Raw genomic sequence first — 15,403 nt, 5'->3', positions numbered from 1 at the left:
AGAAATATAATATGGAAGAAACACAGGATAGTCCCTGTCCTCTGGGAATTTACACTCTTGTTGGAGACAAGATAAACACACACAAAAATGTTACATACCTAAACAGAGACCAGATTAAATGCCAGAGTATCTCGGAAAAGAGAGAGGTAAGCATAAGATGGAACTGTTGTTGAGGACACCATGGAGAAGACCTAATCATGATCCCAAAGTATGGGTGGAATTTGTGAGTGCAGAATATAAAAGGCAGGATGCTCCAGGATGGAAATAGTAAGGTAAAAAATACAGCGCACTTGTATTAGCCTAAGAAGAATGGAAGCCTGGTGGGTATAGGATATTATGTTAGAGAACAAGGGGATTTACCCAGAAGGGTTGAGGTGAGGTCAGATAACAGAGACTCTCAAAAGTCAGAAAAAAATAGTTTCCTAAAATAAGAAAGCAGTAACTTTTAGAAATAACTTTTTAAAAAATTTCTTACGTACATGATCATCATTATATAAAATACACGTATGAAGATGTGAATTTGGTGTCAACATACCTTATATAGAAATAACTTTTAAACAGTAACTTTTTTAAAGCTAAAATATACAAAATATAATACAAAAACTGTAATATGTAAAACTATAATTATACAAAAACTAACTTAAGATACCCACATGTACTCTCTTAACTCTGTGGTCCTTTGAAATAAACACAGATTGAGTATCCCTTTTTCAACATGCTTGGGACTAGAAGTATTTCAGAATTTAGGTTTCTTTTTTGAATATTTGTAGTCAAAAATATTAAATCCAAAATGCTACAAAATACAAAACTTTTTGAGCATCATTACTGTATCATTTTGAATTTCAAAATTCTAGATAAAGAGTATTCAACCTGGATCTGAGGTAGCTCAGTGGTAGATGGCTTGCCTACCATGTTTGAAGCCCTGGGTTCAATTTTCAGTACTGCAAAATAAAACAAAACAAAACAAAACAAAAAAACAGATGTTCAATCTGTACTATTAACCCCATCCATTCTTACAGATATGAAAATTGTGGCATAGAGTCATTAAATAACTTACTAGAGTCACACAGCTATGTGTAATGCCTTTCACTAAGCACTACCGGCACAGAAAAAAATAACCACTGCTTTTAAATAATTCAAAAGCTGACCAGAGAGACAGGTACACAAATTTATTGTTAAGTGTTTATGACAATAAATAAATAAATCAGTACGTCGGGAACTGCAACATATATGAGAGTCTTATAGGAGGAAAATTAGTTTGAAAAGTCTCTACTGGAAGACAAAAACACTGAGATAGGATAAATTAGCTTCATAGCAAATACAACAATACAGGCAAGATGCAGTGAGGAAGGTAAGGATGGTGGATGCAGTGAGAAGAGGCAGAATAGAGGCTCACAAGAGGAAGGATAGTGACAGGCTTAAAGTAAGAACTTAGTAGGAGGAAAATAAGTTCATTGTAAGGTATACTGAGTTGAAGATGAACTACTCTATTTCTGGAAAAATAATCCATAATATAGTAAGATTCAGAAATTAGATTTTTTAAATTTCTAATATCCAATACTTGAGTTGTATATAAAGAATTTTAAAATACTTTAATTAGGCTCTATGCCATTTTCTATAGTTTTATTCTCTCCTCATTCCCTGCTGGTATCTATTATTAATTCTTATTTGCATCAGACTTTTCACGGAAATGAGATGTGATTATAAAGAAATGAAGCTGAAGTTTAAACATATAAGAATGTATCTATCCACAACTGATTCCAAAAAATGCCTTGTTGCTTTACACTTTTCTGGAGCTTATGTTGAGTTTCTTTCAGAGTTCATCTACAATCCAAATAAGAAAGCCAATCTCAGAGGCTCTTTGATCTATGGTGGGGCTGTGCCCCGATAAACCCACTGCAGGCCAGATATATCTTGAATTCATTAAATCAAAACATCATAGCTTAGCAATACAGTAGCACTTTATAGTCATACTTCTTAAACATCTCCAACCCCATCACACATTAACTTAGCTCTGATTTAACTTTTTGTTTTTTTCAAAAACAAAGTTTTTTCAAAAGTACATCTGTGCTCAAAAAAGAGAAAGGGAGGGCTGGGGATATAGCTCAGTTGATAGAGTGCTTTCCTCACATGCACAAGGCCCTGGGTTCAATGCCCTGTGAGAGAGAGAGAGAGAGAGAGAGAGAGAGAGAGAGAGAAAGAAGGAGGAGGAGGAGGAGGAGGAAGAGGAGGAGGAGGAGGAGGAGGAAGAGGAGGAGGAGGAGGAGGAGGAGGAAGAGGAGGAGGAGGAGGAGGAGGAAGAGGAGGAGGAGGAGGAGGAGGAAGAGGAGGAGGAGGAGGAGGAGGAGGAGGAGAGAAAGGAGCTGTAGATGCAGCTTAGTGATAAAGTGCCTGCTCAGCATGCACTAGGCCCTAGGTTCTATCTTCAGTAACACACATGCATGCATACATGCGTGCAAATTTAAAAAAAAAAAAAAAAGGATAAAAGGAAAGTCCAGAAGAGTTAAGTAACTTGATCAGGGTTATAAAGTCAACACATTACAGAATTGAACTTTAAAAACTTACAATTTTCCTACTGTACCATGCTACTTCTGATAAAATAAAAATGCTATTTCCCAATGAATGGAAAAGTTATTAAATAGTAACATTACTATGAAATCCCGTACTATATGCCTATAACTTTAATATTCTTTTAATTTTGTTTCCCTGCCATTTTTTGTACTGATTAACTCAGGAAAATATTGAGGGAAATGTGAACAACCTATCATGAAAATCTATCATTTTAAGTTAAACCTGCCTTAGAAAAATGGAATATCAGAAAGAGAAATGTCTTTGGATCATCAGGCTTGCCTTCCTTTGATTACAATACCATAATGTGGCTTAAGTATGTTATAATACAGGATAACCAGCAAACAGTATTTCTTTTCCCTTATACAATACCTTTGAATGATGGCTATTGTGATTTGCCACTGGAGACTTTATTCATGCACTGTTAGTTGAACACAGTAAGTTTTACTTATTCCTCCTTTGAATTCTACTCATTCACCCCTGAAGTGCTATAAGCATTTATATGTATCAGACTCTTATACTATCTTAAACTGGGTTTGAAGTCTAATGGTTTGAATTATTTAAAAGAAAAACATTTCCACTTGTCCTGCCAAGTACGTTGATCAATGTTCACTTAAGTGATGTAATCATCTCCTCTCATTTTGTAAGCTCTACACTCTCTCTGCAGGTGACTAAGCAGTCTGCAATCTTCATTCCTTTAATTGAATAACTTTCAGTCTTGTATCTTATCCTTCCGGTTTTTACAAAATCATGCAATCATTTTCTCCTGTGAATATGATTTCATGGCTAGAGTCTTCCTTTAGCATACCCCTCTCTAAAACTCTCTAGATCTGCTTCCCATACATTGTTCCATTGTGAGCCTTTATCTACTCTTTGTGTTCCCAAAAGGCTGGCTACTCAGTTAATGTTTGTCTTTTTTTCCTGCTTGCAGTCTTGCTTTTTCCTCTTCCTGGATTGACTTTCTGGTACTGTCCACCCATCCCTCTGTTTGTTCTCTCACCTCTAGACCTGCATGGCACTTTTGGTAATGTTACTGCCCAACACAGTAAGCACAGCTAATGTTTATTAAACACCAGCTATGTGTTGTATCTATAACTTTCCATCCTCAATCCTGCCTGTCACCTATAGGCCTAGGTGACATACCTCTCATTCCCTATAAAGTCTGTCCCCTATAGGCATCACACAGTATCTAACACAGTGCCTGGCATGTAGCAGGTGTTCAAGAATTATAAGCCATTATTGTTATGATATGAAAACAAGCACCTTATGATTTACTCACTTTTGACCCAATACCTGGCACAAGGTTGGTTCATTCAATGTGTGCTTATAAATCTAACCAGTAAGGGCTGGGGTAGTGGCTCAGAGGTAGAACATTCACCTAGCATGTAGGCCCTGGGTTCGATCCTCAGCACCACATAAAACAATAAATAAATAATAAAATAAAGGTATTGTGTCCAACTACAACTAAAAAATAAATTTAAAAAATAACTAACCAGGAAAGAGAACAATTGTTGAAAGGCTATAAGACTCGGGGCTGGGGATGTGGCTCAAGCGGTAGCGCGCTCGTCTGACATGCGTGCGGCCTGGGTTTGATCCTCAGCACCCCATACCAACAAAGATGTTGTGTCCACCGAGAACTAAACAATAAAACATTAAAAATAAAAAAAAAAATAAAAAAAAAAGAAAGGCTATAAGACTCTTAGGAAACTAATTGTGCAGCTTGCTATGAGCTGGTAAAAGTAATTCCACAGAATCTGGACAAGAAAAGTTCATAGTTAACAGATATGGAGCTATGTTGCCCAAGAACATGGCCTCCAAATCTAGAAGATTACACAGTACCAGACTGAGGAAGCTCTTTTTGGTTAGTGACTATAGAGGCTGAGTTTAGATTGGATCACTCTGGACACAGGCCAAAATCAGTTTGCTCCTTAGATAAAAGAGCATTCTGGTGATGGAGGGGTGCGATTCTCAGAGAATTGAAGCCTACAACGGCAGCACTCATGGAGACCCAAAAGTGAGGCTCTGGGGATCTGGGATTTAGCAGTGGCAGTCTAGGAAGCAGTCTGTGTTACAAAGTCTAGTAAGAGATAGCAGGGTTCAGTGTCCAGGGTGAGGCTTTAACAATGCCAAATTTAAAAGGGAGGGGCTAGGATATCAGAAAGAGATTTGGATTTAAAGAAACAAAATAGACTTCCAATTATTGAACTGTTTTGTTGTTTCAAACATGGTAGACTAGTTATTAATTTAGACAGGGACAGCAACAAAGTTGAGATCTGAAGCAGGACTTAGATTCTGGGACTTCGGGCAGGACTAACTGGTTAGTGCTCAAGGTAGGGTTGAACTTGCTGGCATAAGGTCTTTAGTAGGGCATAGAATCTGGCAAGTTATTACGATATGTAAACCATCTATGTGATCATATGCACATAGTATGGCCTCTCAGAATACAGTGTAAAGGGTTTCAGGGTGCCAATTATCCAATGTAAAGTACCAAGTGTAAGCATATTTGGTCCAGTTTAACAAATATCTCATTCTATCAATATACTTGATTCACCCCTAGGCTATGTACCTTCTTGGCCTCCTGACCTCCTCCATACAATGTTTTGGTCTTATAACTGAGCCCCAATATAAGTACTTCTAAGTTGAAATTGTTTTTTGCAACCATGAAATAGTTGTTTTATACCAATTCTGGAACTGGAACTCCTGTCACCAGCTGGTCCCAGAATCTAGGGTTCACACACTCTTGTAATAAAGTGATCCTTTTCCATTAAACCCAACTGAACCAGACATACTTAAAATAATAATATAAATAAAATTATTAATAATAATCATCTTCCTATTATTTAGTTCTTCAGTAAGATCACCCTTTTGATTTTTCCTCTTCTTCAGATACCAACTGTCTTTTTATTGTTCTATGGTCTGTTTATGACCCTTTGGAATTGATATTCTGTACTTTTCTTGGTTCATGATATAGCAATACACACAAACCATGGTCTCTCTAGTTCAAGTACCCATCTTATAATTGACTTTCTTCTACAATACTCCCACCAAGTGGTCATCTGGACCAGACTTGAATACCCTGAAAAACTAAGAACTCATTGCCTGCAGACTGCCTAATTCATTTTTTAAAAAAATATATACTTATTTTAGTTGTAAATGGACCTTTATTTTATTTATATATGGTGCTGAGACTCAAACCCAGGGCCTCACACATGCTAGGCAGGTGCTCTATCACTGAGCCACAATCCTAGCCCCTAGTTCATCTTTTGACATCATCTATTAGAAATAACTATATTGAACTGAAATGTGCCTCCTTTAGTTTTTACCATTGACTGGCTCCTCTCCTTCAGGTCATGTGAAATAAATAATCTTATATGACCTTCTTCATAAGTGACAATATCCTCCTTAGGATATTCATTTGCTTTGTTTTGCTAGATAAATGGTCTTGATACCTTCAAGTCTTCTTGTTTTGGTAGATGTTCTCTCCAGCATCATCTCTCCTTCTTATTTTCATATGCAAGATAATACACATGCATGCTCTGTATCTAATCCAGAGATAGATAAACTTCAGGTGTGCACTGGTCAAAATACAGCAGTCATCTCCCTAATGTTTTGGATGTTATACGTCTCATAATGCCACTTAAGACAGTATGAGCTTTTTTTAGACAGCCACAATACCTGTTGACTTGCATTGAGCTTATGAGCAACAAAATACTTCTAAATGCCACACACATTGCTATTAAGCCCATTTCACACAGATGCAATTGTTTTAGGGGGCAAAGGAGTTAGAAAGAAAGGTCTATTTATCACATTGATACTTTATGAAATTTGGGGCCCAAAAATTTAACCTCGGATTTTGCATGTCTGATGATACACAAGCCTATGTGCAGTTTTCTAGCCCAAGTAACTACAGACAAATTATTGATAAGTTGTGAACTACATTTCAGCTTAGTTAGCTTTGCTTTATTTCATGGTCTCAAATACATGTTTCAAATACATGCTGTTTATCACTTGAAGAACTGGTGGAAAGACTATAAATGATTCAATGCAAAGCCATTATTGCTATGGGAAAAATAACTCAAAGACAAGCATCCAGTACATTCAGGATGGCATATGTATAATTTTCCATGGAAGAATTATATCCAAATGCCTTTTTCTCAACTAAAAATAATATAGAGAGACTATAAAGATTTTCAGATTTTTCAACTTGTTTGAGTCTTTCAAATCAAAAAAAGAGGGGTAGGTATTATTATCCTCATTTTTAGATAAAGAAATTGAGACCCAGAAAAACTGTAATTTGCCTATGGTTATGCAGCTTAAAATGGGTGTAACGAAGGCTAATCCCTAGCCCTTGGATATCCAGCCCAGTCCAGTTCTTACTGTTCCTGTTGCATTCTAATACAAGTCAGTCTTGGCCAGTCCTTGGCCTTTAAATACTAATATCCAGGGTTCTTCTCTAGGTGATAGGCAACATGTGCTATTCTTGCCCTTACTATCCAGATTTTTAAAAAAGGCCTCACATTCTACCATTCATAAAATTATAGATTTATGAGAAAATTTAATACCTTTAATTTAGTGATTAAAAGAGATATCAAATAACTTACTTGAAGATGCAGTTATCTAATAGCAAAGCTAGGGTTAGAACCTATATTTATATATCTAGTCCAATGTTCTTTCTCTTAGACTACTATTTCTTAAAATACAAGCAGGTAGTTGTTTCTATAGCAAGAACATTTCTGAAAACCAGGTCTGATATATACTCTCTGTAACTCAGGAACGTCATGGTTAAAGATCCCACCAAACTCCTCATCCAAGACTAGGAAGCTAATCAAAAAGGGTTAAACTATGAGATACTGAATCAGCAACTTCCCAGTAAACACTGTTGTACTACATGAAGCAGCCCAAGCACGTGGACCCCGCTCCACAATATCTCTTATTGCTAAAACCACTCATGGACTTAAGATTACTTGTGTCATAGATATCCAGGGTGCAAAGACAGCTGAGAGTCTTGTTGAAAGGAAAGGATTATAAATCTGCCACTTCTAAGAGTAGTCTTTTTAAAAGCAGGCTAAATAAGCTTCTGAGTTAATATATGTAAAAAGGATCTGGCAAATGACTACATAAACATTTACATATACTGATATGATATTCAATTTGATTCAACTGTCACATATTGAGCACCAGTGAGATGCAAAGCACTGTAGATTCAAAGACGTGCTGTACTTCTGTTTTTTTTTTTTTTTAAGAGAGAGTGTGGGGGGGGAGAGAGAGAGAGAGAATTTTTAATATTTATTTTTTAGTTCTCGGCAGACACAACATCTTTGTTGGTATGTGGGGCTGAGGATCGAACCACACGCATGCCAGGCGAGCGCGCTACCGCTTGAGCCACATCCCCAGCCCTGTACTTCTGTTCTTAAGAAACTCGACAGATTGAATATTAACCGCACAGAGTGCTTTGGCAACACAGAGGTGGAAACCTGAGAATTTCTTACAGAACCAGGAAGGCTTTACTGAAGAAAAGACACTGGAATCTTAGGGTTTGATTAGGAAATATCTAGGTAAAGAAGGAGCTGAGTAAAGATAGAGGTTTGGAGTGTTCATGCAACCAGAAGTAATCTGAAATTCTGGAGCCCAAAGTATGGGGTGAGGAAGAGGCACAGCCTAAGATGAGCCAAACAAGAGGGCCTTATGCCATGTCATGTTCAACTTTTGCCTAAACGATTAGATTATCATGGGAACTAAGGTCAAGGGTGAATTCGAAGTTGAAAGGCTGGAAGACTGAGTTCATTGAAGTACCCTATGAAATGATGAGAGCCTGTACAAGGACAGTAGCAGCTGGAATGCATAAGATGCATCAGACATACCAAATTCCAGGGAAAAATAGGCTTTGAATGATGTTATCTGTAGGATGAGAGGGTCTCCTGACTTAAATATTTCTCTCAGGGCCTTTTCTCATGCCTGACATTTCAACATCAGTGGTTCTTCCTATAAGATCTTTAAGAGTCTCCTACTAAATAAAATGGAGTTGGTCCATGCATTTTAGTGTAGATCATCTAACACTAGGAAAGATTATGGATGTGTATTGATATAGTTAACAATAGTGCATTTCAAAATTCAGAATAACCAAAAGAGAGGATTTTCAATATTCACACCACAAAGAAATGGTAAGTATTTGAGATGATGGATATACTCGATCACTACAGAATACATATTATTGAAACATCTCATTGAACTTCATAAATATATGCTTATTCTTTGTCAATTAAAAATAAAACCTTGGGGCTGGGGTTGTAGCTCAGCGGTAGAGCACTTGCCTAGTGCGTCAGGGTCCTGGGTTCGGTCCTCAGCACCACATAAAAATAAATAAATAAATAAGGGTATTGTGTCCAATTACAACTAAAAAATTTAAAAAATAAAATAAAACCTTAATAATAATTTTTTTAAAGAAAAAGTAAGTTTATTGAGAGTAAAGAAGGTTTTGCGGGGCTTATCATGAGGAAAGAAACAAGACACCCAACGCAAAAACAATGAACAAATAGTTCATACTGCTAAAAGGGAGACAAAGAAACTCACATGTCACAGTTATCCCTGATCTAGCCTGCTCTGCTACAAAGTGCATTCTCAGTAAGCTTGGGTGCTCTATTCCAAAACATTTTCATGTGAGACACTTAAGTCTACATAAAGATAATAATAACAACAATGAAATAGACCATAGCAGTGAAAGAACAGTGGTTTCTGACCTCAGAAACACCACACAGGAACAAATTAGCCCAGAAATTGGGCCTTAGTTGCTTAGAAATTGGATCACCTCAGCTCTTCTTCCCCGTGACTCTAAGTGAAATATTGGCTCTTACATTTTCATTTCCAGTAACTGTCATGTTTAACTAGGAAATCTGACAAATACTAAGAACTCCTGACCCTTCCCTCACAGTATTATTGAGAGGATCAAATAGGACAAGAAGATGCAAAATCTTTGTAAGCTGGCTCACAGGAGAAAAGAGGATAGGTGACATCTCTGTCATGGTGGATTGCTCATCAATAATCATCACAAAACTTTAGTCCTTCAAATGCTAATGAGCAAAGCCCACAGAACCTTAAATATCTTTCCCAAGGATTAAAATTAACACATTGCAAATTTAAAAGTAACACCTAAAAGCCAGACACTAATACACTTTTTAACAAATTAGCTTTTTCCATAGAATCAGCCTCTATATTGAAACTCTTTTTGTCATAAATAAACATATAAGTAGAGGAATTTATATATGATTAGATTGTCAGAATTACTTTTTTCTAAGAATTAGGCAAAGCCTTAGATAATTTGTATCTACTGTCTTCCCAGTCCTCTCCCCACCTATGCCTTTCTTACCTGAGGAAAATTGAGGGTTACAGTAAAATACAGACTGAACTGCAGGTTTCTGGACTCCTAATACAAAACTTTTTTTTTAATCTATAAAAAAATGTTTTAAAAATACTTCAAACATAAACAAAAGCATAGGAAAAAGCAAACATCCAGATTTTTAATATTAATATTGTCATGATTTAGATCTCTTTAAAAACAATTAAAACATTGTATATCAGTTGGGCATAATGGCATATATATATATATATATATATATAGTCCTTGCTGCTTGGGAGACTGAGGCAGAAAGATCATTTGAGCCTATGAGTTTGAGATCAACCTTGACAACATAACAAGACTCCATCTCAAAAACAAAACAAAACAAAAACACAGTATAACATCAGATGATGCTCATACCGCTATCCCATTCCTTTGCCTCCCTCCCTCTCCAGATATAACCAGCATGTTGAGATTGGATATGGTCTATCTTTCTTGCACATATTTTTATATTTTTACCAAATTATGGACTACACATCATTAAACTACACCAATGTTGTCACAAAGTTGTTCTTCAAAGCAAGGAAGAATCCCTCACTGTAGTATACTTGCATACAGTTATAACTTTAGGGTTTTGCCTGAATATATGAGAAAGCAAGTAGGCAGAATCTGAAGTTCTTTTAAATGATTATCATATAGGGATCTAGTGAGGTATTCTGTTATCATTCAGAGTGAAAAACAAAATAGGCAAATAAAAAAATTTTAATATAACTTTTTTTATTCTCATGTTTTATATTTGTGAAACACTGGTTTATAATGACCTAGTGTGAATGAAATGTCACTGAACAATCCTTGATGGATTAAGCAATTTAATTAAGATGGATTAAGCAATTTAGCTGGTAATAATAGTTTCTATTCCTGCTTGAATGTCCTGCTCAAATGTCACCACCTTAATAAATTTGTCCTTTTACAAAATTTTAATTTGTACTTTATATGAATTTGTCCTTGATCCCATCAAAATTAATTCCTTCAACAATCAATTATTTAGTGCCAAAGTTCTATAGATACAGAAGTATATCAGATCCAGTTCCAGATAATTACATACAATAGTGTTTGATTAAATATAATTAATGAAATACAATAGTGTTTGATAAATGTATTAAGAGAGGTTATCTATAAAGGGCCAATTTTTCTGGGTCAGTTAGGGAAGACTTTATACAGGAGGTGATGTTTCAACTGTATCTTGGAGAATGAGTAACAGCTTACAAAAATGGAGGATGGAGGTGATTCCAGGTAGGGAGATGCTGAATGAGAGGGTACAAAGGCTGACAAGACATTAGCTTTAGACAACTAAGCACGGAGGTGGAGAGACAAGTTAGAAGACTGGCAATGATCAAAGCAAAAGATGACATAATTGCAGGTATGAGGTAGGAGGAGGAAGGATTTGAACAAAATCCAGGAGATAAATTTAACACAATTTGATTGTATGGGGAAAGAAAGAACATAGAGGAGATTCAGGTGACTCCCAAAGGCTTGGAACTTGAATGGATGAGGAAGCCATTTCTGAAAGAAGGAATACAGTACAAAAGATAAAAGAAGTCTGGAGAGGGGGTTTCAAGTTCAGCTTGAGGCATTTTGATTTGGCAATGAAGCCTCTTCCATGAGACCTTTCTAGGCTGGAAATGACCCTTCCTTTATGTTCCATAGTATATTGTATATTTTTTTATATCACATTGTTTAAATCTGCTTTATTTACAAATACAGTAGGTATCCTCAGAAGACTGATCCTGGAATCAGTATCCTCAGGAGGATACCAAAACCTGGGCTGCTCAAGTTCCTTATATAAAATGGTGTAGTATTGGGCTGGGTTGTGGCTCCATGGTAGGGTGCTTGCCTAGCATGCATGTATGAGGTACTAGGTTCAATCCCCAGTATCACATTAAAAAAAAAAAAAACTAAATAAACGAAATAAAGTATTGTGTCCATCTACAACTAAAAAAAAAAAGAGTACAATGGTGTAGTATTTACATGTCAGCTAAAAACATTCTCCCATATGCTTTAATTTTCAAAAATTTCATGGTGTATTTTATTTAACTGAATGTACCCCAAATATTATCATTCCAATATGTTATCAATATAAAGTCATTATCAAGATTGTTTACATTTTTTCTTTTGTAAATTCTTTTTACATTCTTTCTTAAGTCTTTGATATGCAGTGTATATTTATGGTTGCAGCATATGTCAATTTGGACTAGTCCTTAAAATGGACTTAATAGCAATATGTGGTTAGTGGTTACTATACTGGACAAAATAGCTCAAAGCATGAAGCCTAAGGGAGTCAACATCTACTTTGCAATATATTTTAAAATATTCTACTTAGGACCACTGACAAAAATTGAAGTACAATGGGTATGTGCTGGTTTCTCCAGGAAATCCACTGACACAAACAAAAGAACAACAATAAACAATAAAAAGGTTAGACAAATTCATGTACAAACAAGGAAATAATTACAACCTCCAAAACTTAGCTTGAAAAGAAGTATGGCTCTCCAGATCTGGAGCAAGGTTAGTAAATAGAAAGCATGTTGGCAGTTCCTCAGAGGTTCATTTACTTAGAACAATATCTCCAATATATTTAAATCATTTCAAGATAACTTGTAATACCTAATCCAATATAAATGATATATAAATAATTATTATACTCTATTGTTTAGGGAATAACAGCAAGAAAAAAATTTACATATTCAGTACAGTTTTTTTCTTTGTGTGTGTGTGTGTGTGTGTGTGTATGTGTGTGTGTGGTACTGGGGATTGAACCCAGGATTACTTACCCACGAGCCACATCCCCAACCCTTTTTGTGGTTTATTTTGAGACAGGTTCTTGCTAAGTAAGTTGCTTAGGGTCTCGATAATTTGCTGAAACCGGATTTGAATTCATGATCCTCCTACCTCCACCTCCTGAGCCACTGGGATTACAGGTATGTGCCACTGCATCCAGGAAGATAGACATAATTAAAAAAATTTTTTTTTGATCCAAGATTGGTTGAATCTGCAGTTGCAGAACCTGCAAATATGGAGGGAAAACTGTATTTACAAGTTTGTCTCTACTTTAAATCTTGAAGAAAAGGTACTTCTTGGATAAAAAGTACTATCTTTATATTACTCTGATGACAATGCCTTACTTGCAGAAAAATCCTCCAAGTTTGCTTTTTTTAAAAAAAAAAATTTTAAGTACTGAGTATTTAACCCGGGGGTACCTAACCATTGAGCAACATCTCAGTCCTATTTATTTATTTAGAGACAGGGTTTCAGTAAATTGCTTAGGGTCTCACTAAGTTGCTGAGACTAGCTTTGAACTTGCGAGCCTCCTGCCTCAGTCCCCCAAGTTGCTGGGATGCCCAGCCTGAGTTTGCATTTTGAAAAGGCAACTCCCTTCATCAGATACTGGAAACTGTCAGCTAACATCAAAACAATGATCAAAATTAAACATCTCATTTTTTTACAAGGGTAGAACCAAGGCATGTTGTTTAGGAATTACAATTGTTCCCAAACACTTTTTGTATCTCAATAGCTCATGGGTATTTCCTTTAAAACTCAGTAAATTGATCCTAAAACTCTATCTTATCTCCCCCCATACTTTGCTTCCTTAATCTCAAGACTTGGTGAGTGATGAAGATCCATCTTCTATGGCTGCTTCAGGCTAACAGGGGGCAATGACCCTGTCTAGTCACCAAGTCTCATCTTGCCTGATGTGGGGGCCTATAATCTCAGCAGCTCAGAAGGCTGAGGAAGGAGGCTTTCAAGTTCAAGGCCAGCCTCACCAGTTTAGTGAGGCTCTAAGCAACTTAGAAAATCCCTGTTGCAAAATAAAAAATAAAAAGGGCTGGGGATGTATCTTGGTGATAAATTGGTAAATTGCCACTGGGTTATATTCCCCAGGACAATCAAACAAACAAAAAACTTAAGTCTCAAGTTGTGGAGTTGTTTCATTTGTGTGTGTGTGTGTGTGTGTGTGTGTGTGTGTGGTGTTGAAGATCAAACTCAAAAGAGCTCTAACACTGGGGTACACCTGAACCCTTTTTTCATTAGTTCATTATAGATATATATAATATTAGGGTTCATTTTAACATAATTATACAAGCATAGAATATAATTTACTCTAGTTCAATTCCCAGTACTTCTTTCCCTCCCCTTCTCCCTCCTGTTCCCTTTCCTCTACTGATATTTCTTCTATTTATTTATGGTTTTTTTAACATTAGTACATTATCAATATACATAAAGGTGAAATTCACTGTGATATATTCATATATGTACATAGGAAAATTTAGTTAGATTCATTCCACGATTCTTCTCTTTTCCCATCTCTCATCCCTCCCCCTCAATCCATTTTCTCTATTCCACTGACCTCTCTTCTATTTTCATGAGATTTTCCTATTCTCCCCCTTATTTTGGTCTAGCTTCTACATATGAGAGGAAAACATTCAATGCCTGACTTTTTGAGTCTGGCTTACTTCACTTGTATAATGTTCTCTAGTTCCATCCATTTACAAGCAAATGACATAATTTCATTCTTCTTTATGGTTGAGTAAAATGCCATTATGTATACTACATTTTTAAAAAATATTTTAAATTGTATATGGACACATCTACATTTTTTTACCTTATTTATTATTTATTTTTATGTGGTGCTGAGAATTAAACCCAGTGCCTCACACATGAGAGGCAAGCGCTCTACCACTGAGCCACAACACCAGCTCCAAATTTTCTTTATTAATTCATCTGTTGTTGAGCACCTAGCCTGGTTCCATAGCTTGACTATTGGTGAATTGTACTGCTATAAACATTGATGTGGCTATATCTCTATAGCATGCAAATTTTAGATCTCTTAGATATATACCAAGGAGTGGGATAGCTGGGTCATGTGGTAGTTTTATTCCAGTTTTTTAAAAATATTTTTTTTAGTTGTGGATAGACACAATATCGTTATTTTTATCTATTTATTTAATGTGGTGCTGAGGATTGAACTCAGGGCCTCATGAGTTTGAGGCAAGTGCTCTACCACTGAGCTACAACCGCAGCCCTTATTCCCAGTTTTTTTTTTTTTTTTTTTTTTTAAGGAATCTCCATACTGCTTTCCAGAGTGGCTGCACTAATTTGCACTCCCACCAACATGTATGAGTGTACCTTTTCCCCTACATCTTCACAAATAATAAATACTTATTATTTGTATTCTTTCTTAATTTTTTTTTTTTTAGTTGTAGTTGGACTCAACACCTTTATTTTTTTATTTTTATGTGGTGCTAAGGATAGAACCCAACACATTGCCTGAGCTAGGCGAGTGCTCTACTGCTGAGCCACAACCCCAGGCCCTTTTTTGTATTTTTGATAATCACCATTCTGACTGGAGTGAGATGAAATTTTAATGTAGTTTTGATTTGCATTCCTTGATTGCTAGAAACTCCCAACCCTTATCTTAAACAATTGTGCAAGGTAGTCATTGCT

At 36.1% G+C, this 15,403-nt stretch overlaps 1 protein-coding gene across 2 annotated transcripts in view; it reads right to left on the bottom strand.

Annotated features, from left to right (window-relative positions):
* The window catches only part of LOC144375165 (uncharacterized), a 29,767-nt gene that overhangs the window by 13,231 nt on the left and 1,133 nt on the right, over nt 1-15,403 (bottom strand). The gene's annotated exons all lie outside the window — the stretch shown is intronic.

This window comes from Ictidomys tridecemlineatus, chromosome 2, assembly GCF_052094955.1.
Source record: "Ictidomys tridecemlineatus isolate mIctTri1 chromosome 2, mIctTri1.hap1, whole genome shotgun sequence".
NCBI lineage: Eukaryota > Metazoa > Chordata > Mammalia > Rodentia > Sciuridae > Ictidomys > Ictidomys tridecemlineatus.
The sequence above is the reverse complement of the archived record's forward strand: the minus strand, read 5'-3'. Positions and strand labels throughout refer to the sequence as shown.